The following is a 10,342-nucleotide window of genomic DNA, read 5'->3' as shown; positions in this document are numbered from 1 at the left end:
ATTAATAATTTTAATAAAAATTTATATTTTATTTTTTAACTTATATTTTATTTTCTAAAACAAAATTTAAATTTTAGAGGATCTAAATCCTAACAAATAAGAGGCACAATAAATAATAATAGGAAGCGCAATAAGAAGCCAACAACAATGTGATTCTCTCTTCCCGAGAAAATATATTTTATGCCCACTAGTTGCTGTTGCTCCACCGCCTCAGATTTTCTGCCTCAAGTTTTGTCTTGTTTGCCTTGAGATTTGTTTTTGCTTTTCTGCCTTGTCTGCCGCCTTAAGCTCCACCTTGCCTTTTGAGCTCTGCCCGCAGTTTAATTTTTTTCTAATTCTTCCATATTCTTGTTTTTTATTTTTAATTTCTGGAGACTAGATGTTATTTTAAGAATTTGGAGTTTGAATTGTTTTCTGTTTTATTAATTTTTTATTTTATATTTCTTTTAAATTCAAACGACACCGTTTAAGAAGTGTTTTTAGAAACCGATTGGTTTACGGTTCAATTAAACGGATTGGTTTTCAGCAAGTTTTCCAATTCCACATCGGTTTTTGACTCTGCTGATTTTTTTATGGACCGAATCAATTAGCGACGATTTTTCATTCGACCAGTTCGATTGACTGGTTCAGTCCGATTTTTAGAATATTGCTAACAACTCTTTTTAATCTTTGATGATTTTCCTTGATGTGTTAATAGGCTTTTTTTTTGTATTAAAATGTGCCCTTAGTACACTTTATTTCTCGGATCTTATACGTAAATTTCTTTTTTTGGTATTAAAAACGTACTACTTTAATTTGGGCCTTACGTACAATTTTTTAGTCATGGGGCCTTACCAGTTGAAACAAAAATATTTCTATCAGTTAGTTTTTAGTGATGGGCTTCTTCTTTGTTTAATAGTTTTAGTTTTAATCGTATAAACAAGTAAAAAAAAAAAAAATCTTATGAGAAAAAAGCTCTGAACAGGAAAACCCAAGCTGAGAAGTTAGTCAAATTACAAAAAAAATAAAAAAATAAAAATAAAAGCTCATGCAAAAAAGAAAAAGAATTTGGATGTATAGGTCCAAAAAATATAGTTTTCAATGTGAATTAGGGGTATTAAACTACTCTTTCACCTTAATCCATGACAATAATAAAAAAGTCTCGTGACCCACAAATTCAATCCAACAGAATACATAAATTCAGTTATAATTTTAATCTTTAATATTTTATCTTATCTTATCTTTATCTTATATTTATTTGTTCTTATCTTATCTTTATTTGCTTTTATCTTTCATAGGCCAATGTTCTATATATATTTAGTTTTATCTTCATAATTTACAATTCAATTCAATTCAATCAATCAAGAAATACAAAGTACAATATTCTTCATCTTTTCTTATCTCATTCTTTCATAGTTTTTTTTAGCATTTAATTTATAAAAAGTTCAATGTAGATAGTTGAAGGTTCTTGACTTCTTACAAAAATTATTTGTATACAATGGTTTTGAAACCTAAATCTGGGTTAGCCTCTAAGCATTGCCATTAAAATCCTAATGAAAGAATGAAATAGCCTAACAATCTTTATACTATAGTATTTATCCAATCTCTATTTACCTTTTTATCCCTAATTTCATTAAAATACTTAGAGTAAACTACCATTTCTACCCACGAAAGTTGAAAACGCTGACACATCTACCCATAAAAAAAGAAAATTACCATTTGTACCCATAAAACATGAATTTCATATAACAAAATGATCCAAACACTCAAAAATCACATAAAAACCACAAATTACCATTATCATCATCCGCATCATCCACCTCTCCTTCTCTCCTTCCCTGTCTCTTCCTCGCCTGAGCCAAACTTTGAGTTCAAAGGCACCACCACCTCATTTCCTTCATCACTATTATCACCACTACCACCACTATACCTCCATTATTATTTTCTTCACATAAAGCAACAACAACAACAATAGAAAAAGCAAATTGTCTCAGACCACCGCACCACCACCGGCGACCACCAAGTTGTCACCCCTTCACCCGATTTCCTCTCTTCTTCCTCTCTCTCACCCCTTCTCACCCTTGTTCCCTTCTCTGCTCCTCTACGTAACCACCACCGCGGCACTCAATAGTCGCTGGCGCCGTCAAGTCCCACCCAACCTCCATTCGCTGCCACCGCGTCCTTTCCCCCTTTCTTTCCTCCTTCACCCTTTCCCTCTCTCTTTCTTCTTCTTCCCCTCGCCTCACCTCCGCGAGCCTAGGACCACCGTCGCCTTCTGTTTTCGCCGCCTTTCGCAACTCTAGAGCCGCCGCCGCTGCCTGATCGCTACCGCTGCCCCAACCCGTTCCAACTAGCCCTCCATCTCTCGTTGACACAGAGCTCTGATCCAGCCCATGTCCAGTCTGCGGTTCCACCCGCTCTTCGCCAATCTGCAAACCCAGAGACAACCAAACCTACATCACGCAACCATTCAAAAAAGTAGAAGAGAGAGAGAAGCAAATCATAGAAGGGAAGAGAGAGAAAGAGAGAAAGGAAGGAGTTGACAGAGTTAACAAGACTCTGGCGGCGGCGACGAGCTTAGAAAATGGAGGGAGAGAGAGAGAGGATGGGTTAGTGGTGGTGGTGGTGGTGGAGGGGAAAAGATGATGCAGATGATGATAAGGGTAATTTGGGATTTTTATGTGATTTTTTAGTGTTTGGATAATTTTGTTATATGGAATTCATGTTTTATGGGTACAAATGGTAATTTCCTTTTTTTTATGGGTAGATGTGTCAGCGTTTTCAACTTTCGTGGGTACAAATGGTAGTTTACTCAAATACTTATATTACCCTTCCTTTTTAAACCCTACAACTAACTGCTAAATCTTGATTTCATTGTAAGGCTCGAAGGGTTCAGAGCCTACATGATAGAGAAGAAAATAAAACTTATTGGCGGCATCATTGAAGCACCAAATGTTGAAAAGATGAACTTTCTTAAGATGATTCATCCTAACAATGTCGCACCACGAAGAACTCGCTAGATTATAAGTTGATGCAGAGATCATATTCCACTTCTTCAAAACTTGATCATGGCACACTTCATTCGACGGTTCTATGATTCCTATTTCCATCTCAATCAGCCGCCCCTTCCCATCTCGAACCTCAAGAATCCTCGTAATCTCTGCATTTTTGTGTGCCAAGAATTTGCACTGCTCGTTTATCTGCTCCTCCGGTATCGCTAACTGACTGTTATTAGGCTCCAAGTCTGTCTTTGTTAACTTCCTCTACATCACAAAAGTTACATCAAATCCTTTCAGTGAAGCGATAATCGCCTTGAAAATTTTCGGAAGCTCTGATACCATATTAAATTACTCTTCCACCTTAACCCATGACAACAATAAAGAAGTCTCATGACCCATAAATTCAGTCCAACAGAATACATAAATTCAGTTATAATTTTAGTCTTTATTATTTCATTATATCTTATCTTTATCTTATATTTATTTGTTCTTATCTTATCTTTATTTGCTTTTATCTTTCATAGGCCAAGTTCTATATATATATATAGTTTTACCTTCATAATTTACAATTTAATTCAATCAATTAAGAAATACAAAGTACAATATTCTTCATCTTTTTTTATCTCATTCTTTCATAGTTTTATTATGGTATCAGAGTTTTAGTATCCTCCTTGAAGAGGATACATAAGCTATCATATTTCTGGTGAGAAATCATCCTACTTCTTTTTCAACCTCCCCCTACAATGAATAATCAATCTTTAAATTTAGCTCAAAATCCAACCAATCTCTATTACATCCATCCAAGTAAAAATCTAGCATTAGTCTTGGTTACCAATGTTCTAACAGAAAACAACTATCATTCATAGAATAGTTATTATGGCCTGTCGTCTCCTTCTTCCGACAGTTCCATCTGTGTCTTCTTCCGGCAATTCCATCTGCATTCTGTGTTCAACAGTCATGTCTGCATTCTGTTTAAGCAGTTCAATTAACACTCTATTTTAGCAGTTCCATCTGCACTCTTATTGCACTCCACGCGCCCTTATTTTTATCGCACTCTACGCGCCCTCTTTTTTAACCGCGCTCTACGCACCATCTCTTATTGTGCTCTACGCGTCTTCTGAAGACCATTTTTATTGTGCCATACGCGCCCTATGAAGATCAATCTTATTGCGCTCTACGCGCTCTTTTTTTTAAGATCACTGCTTACTTTCTCTCCCTCAAACACATCTTCTTTTATAAAGTTATTATGGGATAATTGTTTGTATTGTTGAATTTTAAATATTTGGAATCTATTTTTTTATTGTTTATAATTTTTAAAGTTATTTTTGGTCAGTATTTTTATCAATTTTTTTGTACTTTGGATAATTTACTATATAACTAGAAACAAATGAAAAGTTCCATATCATTTTTTTTTTCTTTTACATTACGAGAAACAATAATTTGCTCTAGCATTTATCCTTATGGATGATGTCCTCAATCATGTGATGGTTATTATTATTGACTAACACGGTTTTAAGGTTTTGGTCATTACTCATCATTACCCTATAAAACGAAACACCTACCAAAGTGGAATTGTCTAAAGTGAAAGATAAATTCAGATAGTGCCTTGTTTTTCATGAACAAAACGATTAGACATGTCAACTTCCGAACTTTTGCAGATTACAATATTATTATTACTATTACTCCACAAACTCGTGTTCCGTTTATATACTTTTTAAATAATGCGTTTGTAAATAGTTCTTTGTACTCATGAACAATATTTTATATGTAATTAATTATATAATTCGATAGGTTAAAGAATAAATCGTAACGAATCAAAGTTCTATTAAGAATTTATTGTAGATTAATAGATGACTGTATTTATAAGATGAGATTTAAATCATCAACATTTATTTAAACAAATAACTGAGTAAATCTCTGGATCAATTCAATTTGATTCATTTTTATATTATTTTTTATTTTAAATTTTTCTGCTAACTTTGCATTATTATACGTATATACTATTCTTTTTCTTATGTGCATTTTCTATGTGTCTTCTTCTTTTTTGTTTGCGTCATCGTCGCGATTTTTTTCTTCTTTTTGCGATTTCTCTTCCTCCTTTCACTTTTGCATTATATTTCTATTTTTTGTATTTCTCTCTCTCAAAACAAAAGAGCATAACCACGAGAAACCAAAAATACAAAATAAAAAAACAAAAGACAAGAACAACAAAAAAACTAAAAAAAAAATTCAACAATAAAATAAAAAATTAATTTCTGCATTTCGTAGTTTAAAATTTTCGTGTAATTCATTTATTATAGAATTTTGCAATCTTTTTTTTCATTTTTTTCTCTTTTCTTTGATAATAAACACAACAATTTTTAATGAAAATCGCATAACCCTAAAAAATAACATAAAAAAACTACGTTCTTTCTCTACTTCTCTCTTTTCTCTTTCACTTCTTTTTTTTTTTTTGTTTATACAATTATTTTATGTTCAACCTCAGAAATTCTAGTGTCCAACCTCATAAATTTCTGTATTTTACATCTTTAACAAAATTCTACAACTTTTTGTTTATTTTTTTTGTTTTTCCTCTTATGTATATATCTATGTAGTTTATTTTATATTCAATTTTATAAAATTTTGTGTCCACCTTCATAAATTTTTGTGTTTTTCATTTTTAATGATATTCTGCAATTTTTTATTTCTTGTTTTTGTCAATAAATACAGAAACTTTTGAATAAAAATATATTACTTTATGAATAATGACATAGAAAATGTTTTTTTCCTTATTTTTCTTTTTTTTTTATTTCTTCTTCTTAAAAGAAATAAAAATTAGGAGAAAATAATAAAAAAGTGAAATAATAAAGAAGAAGAAAAAGAAGAAGCTACAAAAAAAGATATAAGGAAAGAAAAAAATTAAAAATATGAAGAATTCAAAAGTAAAAAAAAAAATAGTAGCAACAACATCAAAAGAAAAATTTTTTATTTTTTTTTTCTTGAGAGATGCTAAAATGACATTTTCTTTCCCTCTATTTGTAAAATGTACATTTTCTTTTTTTTTTATAACTTTTAAAAATCTTCCTTTTTAATCCATTTTAAATTTTTTGTATTAACTAATGTTAACTTTATCTATTTTTCAAGAAAAAATAAATTATTTTTTACAAAAGTATCATTTAACAAAAATTTTATTTTTTTGTCATTAAATTATGCTTACCAAAATGTCCTTTAATAATGTTAGAAATAAGAGACCAAACTAAAGAAAGTATTTTTGTGTATTATTCAGTCTGAGAAAAAATACAATGTACAAGGGGTATATATAGCTGCTAGAGAAATCAAAGTAATAAAGACATATAATCCTACAATTAATATACAGATACGCTATATAAATACAAATGATACTAATTGATCTGATTCAATTCTAATTATTCTCTTAACATCCCCCCATCAAACTCAAGTGGGAGCTAAGGATACCATTTTGAGTTTGGATAACAGAGTCCGAAAACCAGTCGGATGATGAGCCTTTGTGAAGATATCAGCAGTCTGATCCAGTGTTCCAACAGCGGCGATGAGACGAGCAGCATCAATAAAGCAGGTTGTTTGACAGTTTGACAAGAAATGTAATCAAAAGATTCATTTGGAACCTGACCTAAAACACCCTGAGACACAAGAGGACGCAGTTTTTCTAAGGAGGTGTGGACAAGACGTTGATGCCATAAGTGAAGGGTAGAAGGAGAAAAAGCAGCACAGAGATTTAGTATAGGAGGAATATGAAGATTTTCGAGTTCAAACAACCTTCCGACCTTACGTCCAGTCCCGATGATTTGTCCTGTCCGAGAATCCTGTACACGACAACCAGAAATGGAAAAAGTGACATCAAAACCCAGATCAACAAGTTGACCAACAGAAATAAGATTAAAGTTTAATTTGGGAATATAATAAGTATCAGGAAGATTAAGAGCTGACTGGGATATAGAACCATTGTGTGTTGCATGCAAGAGAGAGTCATTTGCAGTATTGACAGAAGGTCCATTTGTAGTGGTAGACAGGGACGAGAAAATATTACGCAACGGAGACATGTGATTAAAGCAACCCGAGTCAAAATACCATTTAGAATTACCTGGAGGGGTAAAAAAAGCAGCAGTGGTATTACCAGAAACAGAGAGAAGATGCTAAAGAAGAGACGCAATATCAGATAGAGAGACAGGAGACGGGCTGAAAGGTGCAGAGGTGGGAGATTTAGTAGTAGCACCAATAGCAGAAGTAGACACAATTGTGGAGAAGGTGGGACGAAGATGATACTTGAGTGGATCAGGACGTGGTGGACGAGTAGGACAGGCAGTAATTAACTATCCCGAGAGCTTGCAGTAATGACAAAACAGCTGTGAATAATGGTAGCTAATATGACCTTTTTGGTGGCATGTGCGACATTCAATAGAAGGACAGTCAGAGAAGAGGTGCCTAAAACGGTTACAATTTCGACATAATTTATCCTTTCGGTTTGTGGCAGTAAAAACATCGGACTTTTCCATGATAGTAGTCACAAAGATCAAAGAGAGGAGAAAAAACAGTAATTTCGGAGCAGAAAATGAGAAATCGGAGTGTAGAATCAGAAAGAGCTCACAAAAAACCTTAGGGAGGGTCACACTGTCTGCCACGTCAGCTAAGAGAGACACGTGGCAGCGTCGGAAGGAAACACGTCAGCGACACGTGGCAATGTATGGATGGAGGAGGAAGCTCGCGGGACAGCCAAGCAGACCGGGTCGGGTCGATGCGTGGGTCATCGGGTCGGCGTGGAAGGGTTGCAGCGCGACACGTGGGTGGCTGTGGACCGTTCGATTGAAGACCCAATCTGACGGCTCAAGATAAATCTGGAGAGGAGCTGAACCTGGTGGCGGTAGCGTCTTCAGGCAGCGCATGGAGGCGCGTCCGGCGGCGGATGGTGGCGATTTTGGATGCGTTGGAATCACGGCGACAAGACGAACATGGTGGTAACGAAGGTGACGAACCAAAGCGTCGAAAAGTGAACGAAAAATGAGGCTAAAGAACACTTGCTGAAAAAGAAAACAACGGGACTATGAACGAATTCTCATGGAAAAAAAAAGGAACCTAAACTCTTGATACCATGTTAAAAACAAGAGACCAAACTAAAGAAAGTGTTTTTGTGTATTATTCAGTATGAGGAAAAATACAATGTACAAGGGGTATATATAGTTGCTAGAGAAATCAAAGTAATAAAGACATAGAATCCTACAATTAATATACAGATATGCTATATAAATACAAATGATACTAATTGATCTGATTCAATTCTAATTATTCTCTTAACAAATAAATTATTTATAAAAAAATATTATTTAAATATTTCTCAGAAGAGAAAATATTTTCTCCAAAAAAATTATAATTCACTAATTTACGTGCATTTTGTATGGACAATTTTTATTGGACCGATAAACAATTAAACGAATTTGGTTGGATTTGTTAACTCTTTTACTTGTACGTATAGCGGTATGGTATTATATATTGGATATGTCTAAAATAAGGGTATGTCTAAAACGAGCACAATCATTATGTGTTTATTGGATGCGTCACACTTATATAAACTATTAGATTTGATTAGATGAAAATCAAAGGCTAATATGAAAGAAGAGCATTGATGGACTCTAATAAATACAGAATATCCTAGTACATAAATAAATAGTTTAAATGACAATACTTTAATATACAATATTTTAAATGGTAACAGAATCTTTTATTCTTAAATAATTAAATATAAAATATATAAATATCCAATGATCCATAGCTAGGGGTGGCAAGCGGGGAAGCCCGCCCCACCCCGCCTAGTGAGGCGGTCCCAGAATCCTAGCCCGCCCGAACGGTGGGCTAGTGGACCAGCGGGCTAAACCCGCCAAATCTCATTTTTTATTTTTAACTATTAAATAATATATAAAGGCATAAAAAAATCTCTTATATTTTTTACTTTTAACTATTATAATTTCTAAAAGTATAAATAAATTATAATTTTTATATTCACAAACATTAAAGTCTTTGTAATTATAAATATCTAATAAATATAATTATAAACCAAGTTTTCATCCAAAACATAATTATAAATATTGTTTCCAAAGCAAAATAAACATAATCCAAAACATAAATATAAATATTGTCTCTAAAACAAAATAAACATAATCCAAAACACTCAATTTTCATCTTCATTCTCTTGTAAGTTGGGTTGGGGGAAGTTTGATTTTGGCAAAAAATATTGTAAAAATACCCCTTGCCAAAAAAATACTAAACCCGGCGGGGAAGCCTACCCCGCTCCGTCAAAGCCCGCGATTTAAGCGGTGCGAGTTAGGCGGGCTTTTACTATTTGGCGGTCCCAATTTTCCAGCCCAACCCGCCTTTTTTGGCGGGTTACGCGGGCCGACTCGGCGGGTTTAGGCCCGTTTGCCACCCCTATCCATAGCCATTCCAAAGAATGGCTTTGAACTAATTGATATAGTCCAATTTAAATTCTAATAAACGGATGGATCAAATGCATATCTAATTCAAGCATCAATTTAATATATGCAATATTTATCACAACCCTAAATTATAGATTAATGCATCCTGATAATAAAAAAAATTATATGTGACACAAAATTATGTGAACTAAAGAGCAAAAGACAACTACAAAATAGCAGCACGATCAAATACACTCTCTTTAACTAATCGCAGATCCACTACAAATTGAAATCAAACACAAAAGAGCAATCAGAGAGAGAAACAACGAGGTTACAGAGAGTAAAGATTCAGTTTTTAGTATTTTATCAAATTATACATTTATTCTTTTAAATAATTTTTTAATTACAAAATAGTTTAATCATAGTTAACATAATAACTAATTAAAAGGTGACATGTCATAAAGGGTAATTTACATGTTAAAGATTGAATAAAGAATACTCATATTTTTGTATTTATATATTTTATATTTAATTATTTAAGAATAAAAGATTTTGTTACCATTTAAAGTATTGTATATTAAAGTATTATCATTTAAAATATTTATTTTTGTACTAGAATATTCTGTATTTATTAGAGTCCATCAATGATCTTCTTTCATATTAGCCTTTAATTTTCATCTAATCAAATCTAATGGTCTATATAAATATGGTGTATCCAATAAATACATAATAGTCGTGCTCGTTTTAGACATTAAAATGAGTTCAACAATTATGTGCTTATTGAATAAGCCATATTCATATAGATCATTAGATTTTATTAGATGAAAATCAAAGACTAATATAAAAGAAAAGTATTGATGGACTCTAATAAATATAGAATATCCTAATACATAAATAAATGCTTTAAATAACAATATTTTAATACACAATACTTTATACGGC

The sequence above is a fragment of the Arachis ipaensis genome, chromosome B01 (genome assembly GCF_000816755.2).
Source record: "Arachis ipaensis cultivar K30076 chromosome B01, Araip1.1, whole genome shotgun sequence".
Taxonomy (NCBI): domain Eukaryota; kingdom Viridiplantae; phylum Streptophyta; class Magnoliopsida; order Fabales; family Fabaceae; genus Arachis; species Arachis ipaensis.
Note: the sequence above shows the minus strand (reverse complement) of the source record.